At 34.4% G+C, this 5970-nt stretch overlaps 1 pseudogene; it reads left to right on the plus strand.

Annotated features, from left to right (window-relative positions):
* LOC109727637 lies at positions 2179 to 3094 on the plus strand (annotated as a pseudogene).

The following is a 5970-nucleotide window of genomic DNA, read 5'->3' on the forward strand; positions in this document are numbered from 1 at the left end:
TGGCAATGGATATTACATTAAGGCTACTTCTAAATTATGTTATGACTACTTCTAAGTTACGTTACATTTTCTTTTAGTTAGAAAATGCGAGGTATTAACTAGCATTTGTGATGTGATGTTTGGATACATTGAACACAATGGCTGCTTTCACCTTTTATCGGTGCATCGTTGTGATCATAGGAGTAACTCTCATGGTTCTCCACTTTTCTTTACTCAACTGCCCTCCAATATTAATCACCCTTGATTGTGACTATTTAAAATTTGAATCACTTAATTCTGGGTTGATCCTTTCGATTCATGAAGAAGGTCAGTCAGGTGCATCATCAAAAACTATGCTGGCCATCCTTCGGCAAGCTTGCTTGCCAAAACCACTTTCAGCCCCTTGTTTTGCCAATGATTATTTTCAGTGTCGATAAAAAGTAACCATTTTGATGATCTCATCAATAAAAAGTTGGTGCCAAAATACTGAAGCTCGGAATCGAATTAGATTACTGTTGATTTTATGATACCATAATTAGGAAGAAAACCCAATACGGATGTTGAGAAAAAATAAACAAAAATTACTTTTGTTGGTCAAAAGCAAAAATATTATAATACTTGGAGACTCGAACTTTACGGCTCAGGTTTTTCGTTGTAACTTGCGAAAGCACGCTATGTTTGGTCGCTTGGCTCGAGCCGAATTTGGATGGATTCGATCCAGTTGGTTTCTTGATTAGAAAAAAAAAGAACTACAAGTATTTAAGACTTCAGCTTAAATCTCTGACTAGCTGCAACATCGATCCAGAAGAATCTGCGTGGTTCGACTGAAACTAAAACTAAAACTATGGCAACTACTGTTACGGATTTTGTGTTGACATATTTTGTGAAGTGAATTAGAGTCTTGAAGGCTTTAAAAAGAAAAGATGAATTTTGAAGACTCAAAGATTCAAAATATGTTTCCACGATATTCAATAAGTTTTTACAATATTAGTGATGATTTATAATCATTGGAAAACATTATAATTGGTATAAATTGTTAAACTTACAAAACTATAATTTTTCGTGTTTCAGAATCCGAACCTTGTTGGAGGGTCCGAGCCCCAAAAGCCTCCTTGGCTGTTTTGCCACATACAAAGGCAAATGCGATGTGAAGACCAAAGGTTGATCGAAAGACAAAACAGTTGGCGTCTAATTTCAACAAACCAAGACAAACAACAATCTGACAAGTTTCGGCTCGAAAAGATAATACCTTTTCTTATCTTAAGTTTTAATTTATTTTGATTTTATGTAGTGCTTTAATTGGTTTTTATTGCATACATCTTTTGATCATTGCATTACATTTTTTTAGTGCTTTGATTGTTACGATTTTTAGATTTTTGTTTATTGTTTTCAAAGTACATTGATGATTGCTATATTGAATAGTGCTTTGAATATCAATAGGGTCATTTTAATTCATTCTAGGTTACTTTCATATTAATGTTCGATTTTACTTTATTTTCATTATTCATGAAGATAATTTATTAATAAAATTCTTAAAATTTATATTCATCAAATTTAATTAATTATGTGTGATTTTTAGGCACTTAATCTATATCGGTTGTGTATATTGAATTTGATGAATAGGCATTTGTTGTATAATAGACTAAAAATTGTTAAATTTTTTTCAAATAAGAAATTACATTTGAGAGAGAATTAAAATAAAAAATAAAATAATAAAAAGGAGAAACACCCTATGGTAAAAAGAGTATGGGAAGAGTATATTTAGAGAGAGTGTGAAAATTACCACCAAATATAGAAAATAGCTGTTATTCCGGTCGTCGATATGTAGTGTGAAATTACCGTATAAAACTTAAATACATAATCAATGGAGGTTGAAAAAATGTTTATATATGTATAATATAATAAAAAATTATTTGATGGTTATAAGACGAATATTGAAAATATACTCAATATGTTAATGTCATCGAGAGGTAGTTACAACTTAGTCAACATGTTAGCCAAGGCGACCGTCCAAATGAAGAAAAAAAAATGTAAACACTTCACACCCTTTAGACCCACCTACCATCATTTGTCTATTACACGTACCCACCTACCATGTTTACGATCCACTATAACATAACAGCTATATAAACCCCTCCTCACTTCACTAAAAATCTCATCCCTTCATATACACGCTAACCACAAACTCACAAAAGTGCATAGCTTCATATACAGTAAGAATTAGCTAAGGAAGCAACAATGAGTTCTCCTGCAAGCTGGAACTTTGACATCGAGTCCCCGGTCGCGGCGCCACGCCTGTTCCGTGCCGCGCTCCTCGACTGGACAACCTCGGCCGAAGTTCGCCCCGAAGATCGTCGTGAGCGCCACTGTGATCGAAGGCAACGGCGGCGTCGGAAGCGTGAGGCAGTTCAACTTTCCTCAGGTAATCACATACAAGAGCTTGCTAAGAAACATTGCTGGAGTTATGTACATACAGCTAGCCACTTACATGTTCATGTTTCAAAGCTTATAGATAACGAATAGGAACAATAACAATAGTAAATATTAGTGATGATATTTTAATGAATGATACATATATAATGTATGGTACTAATATTATCAGTAACACATGATTATTATTGTTTTATAGCAATGCCCTTCACCTTACAGAAGGAGCGCTTGAGACTACGAGACACGACAAGTACGAGTCCAAGCAAACTCTGATGAAGCGCGGCGCATCGCGTCAAGCTCGAGTCCGCGTCGTCCCACATTCAAGTTCGAGCCAGCGAGCAACGGCGGCTGCGTCTGCAAGGTTGTCGCGACCTACAAGCTCCTCCCGGGCGCTGCCATCGACGACGAGATCGCCAAGGCAAGGACTCCATCACCAAGATCATCAAAACTGCTGAGGCCTATCTCCTCGCCAACCCGGATGCTTAGTGTGTAATGTGTCTAGATTTCCTGCAGCTGCTGCAACTAGTACTACTATTTGAGGTTGTGGACATTGTTACAGTAAAATAAGTTGGAATTAATAAATGTGTTAAGGAGATGATGTGTGTGTGTGTGTGTGTGGTGTGTGTGTGTGTGTTGTGTTGTGTGTGAGAGAGAGAGAGAGAGAGAGAGAGAGAGAGAGAGAAGAGAGAGTATGTATGAGTGTTTGGGGCTTGTTTTGTGCCTACGGAAAAGCTTTGTATTGGTTCTTTGTGTGATGAGTATTAATGAGTTATTTAAAATATAAGTTACAAGAAGTTTAATTTATTCCTTTTTCTTTTTATAAAAAGCAATTGTTTATATACACTCAAAGTCTAATTTATTCTTTTTAAAAAGTTAATATTAAAAATATTTCTTTCTACGTTCCAAATTATTTTCTAGAGTTAAATTCTGTTAGTTCAAAAATCGTTATCTATATAAAATTACTATTTTACCTTTTCAAATATACCCTTCTACCATCACCTAATTTTCTACTTGCCCCTAAATAAGGGCAAAAAAAAATATCTTAATTTTTGCCTTTTCAAAATATCCTTTATCATCACAATCTTTTTTATTTATTCTTAAGTTAAGGGCAAAAATGGTATTTTAATTTTTTTTAACTCTAGTAGACATTTAATTATATTAAACCGAAATAACTTAACGGGTGATAACTGCGGGGGCATTTTTAATAATGGCGGAACATATGAGAGGTATATTGAAAAAAATAAAGTATGAGTAAATTTGATATTTTCAAAATTTTGATGGTTATAGGTAATTATTCCTTGTAAAAAAATAGCTCAAGAATATTTCAACTTTGTGCCAGTAAGAACTCTCTTATATATATATATAAAGGAAGGTTCAACTAATTGCTCGTTATGCAATGCTTTTAAAAATGGCCAATAAAAAATAATAAGAATTTAGGATTAGATTCAGAATAACGAAGTACACTACAACAGAATTAGTTATATGGACACATGTTTGGAACATTTGAGTAGTGTCACATTTTATGCTAAAACTTAAAAAAATATCTACTAATGCTAAATATAAAGCCAATCCAACCAAAATAGAAGATTACTCTACTCAACCCACACACCCAGTCCATTTGGCCGATTACAATCAGAAAGAAAAAAAAAGAAAAAATTAATTACCATATTTCTTCTCTCTTCACTCAATCTACTGAAATTCTATAACGAAAAGCCATTCCTGTCGTCCTCCTCCGCCACCGCAGTCAACGAGATAGAGTTTCGGCGGTTGCTAAATGCTTAATAAGTTTTTTGGTAAATTAGCACACTCTTTAGTTATAGCAACACTCTTTAACTGTCACTATATACTAGCGACCCACATTAGCAACACTTTTTTAAAGTATCGGTAATTTTAGCTAGCAGTACTTTTTTGACATGTACATACATTTAAAGTGTCGCTATAGACCGTTTTTGTTGTAATGGTAACACACATTAAATGCTCACCATATTTTTTAAAAAAGGTCCAATTAGAAGTATCATATATTTTAGAATTTGATTCGGTCAGAATGACTAAATCTTCCATTAATAAAAAAGTGCTTTGATAATTAAAGCTAACCTCTCTCTCTCCTATTTTATGTTGTCAGAGAAAAATTAGCCGCAGATTCAATTAATAGGAATCACAAATAAGTAATCCATATCCCTTTACCTTTCCTAAATAAATGTTACACATCAAATCATATATATACAACAATCTCACCTCAAAGTGTCCCCTCTCCGCTTGCTTTCTGCGTCCCCACACATCAATCAATCAGTCGAATTGAATCGAACTGAATCGAATCAAACTCGAATCCCAGCCCGAATCAAAAATTCAAGTTAAATCTCACCCGAGTGTCTAGTAAATATGTGAAGCTACCACATAAAACTTAAATATATAACTAATGAGTGTAGAAAAAAATATGCACATAATAAAAATATGAGTTGAATTGTAATGTGTAAGGAAATTTTTAAAATAATATATTTTGTTTATTGATTTTTAGTGAATGGATAGGTGTCAATGGGTATGGATACCCGAAATTTTATCCGAACCCGAACCCGAATGAAACGGATATATCCGATGGATATGGATATGGATTCGGATATGGATATCAAAAATAGAAACCGACGATATGGATTCGGATATGGATTTTGATTGTACCCGACCCGAACCGCCGAACCCGATCGAACCCGAATTTATTTTGTATTATATATAATATATATATATAAAAATTTGATGTTATATTTGAATTTGTATTTTAAAAATTTAGGTTTAATATAATATATTTTGAAATATTGAAAAAAGAAATAATTGTTTCGGGTTTAAATTTTCGGGTTCGGGTTCGGGTTTGGGTTCGGGTTTCGGATTTTTGGTCGGGTTCGGGTTTGGATATGGATTTTTAAAATCCGTCGGGTTCGGGTTCGGGTTCGGGTCTCGAGTTTGGAGTCGGGTTCGGGTTCGGGTTTTTAAAAATCCGCCCCGAATCCGACCCGTTGACATCTCTATGAATGGATGTGATCCTTATTGAATGAATGCAACACTTAGTGAATGATGCAACCCTTAGTGAGTGGATGCAACTCTAATCAAAGAGTGTGACTCTTAGAGTGAAAGGATGTGACTTTTAGTGAAAGGATATGACATGAAAAGATATATCTTTATAGTGTGTATCTTCGAGTATATGTCCGTTGGAATGAATTCTTACATTCATTGAACTTGACTCATAAAACTAATTGGTAGTTATGATCAAATATAAAGTCACAATTGAAGGGTCACTTCATGAAACACCCGTTGATATTCTAGTCATTTCATGAAGCACCTGTTCGTAGTCTATATAAATCCATAACGTTGGTTGCAGAAGTATGAAAAAACAGTGGAAGAGTTTAAGTCTCCATTCATAATAATTACATTCTTATTTTCTTATTCTGTTTGACAACTTAATCGAGTAAGTGCTCAAAGACTCGACTTCGTGTGTGCAAACGTAGTTGAGACGAGACGTGAGACACGTTCGTAGCGGTCGATAGAGTTTCGGGCCCAGTGACATTCGGTCTA

Source organism: Ananas comosus, linkage group 22, assembly GCF_001540865.1.
Source record: "Ananas comosus cultivar F153 linkage group 22, ASM154086v1, whole genome shotgun sequence".
NCBI classification, from domain to species: domain Eukaryota; kingdom Viridiplantae; phylum Streptophyta; class Magnoliopsida; order Poales; family Bromeliaceae; genus Ananas; species Ananas comosus.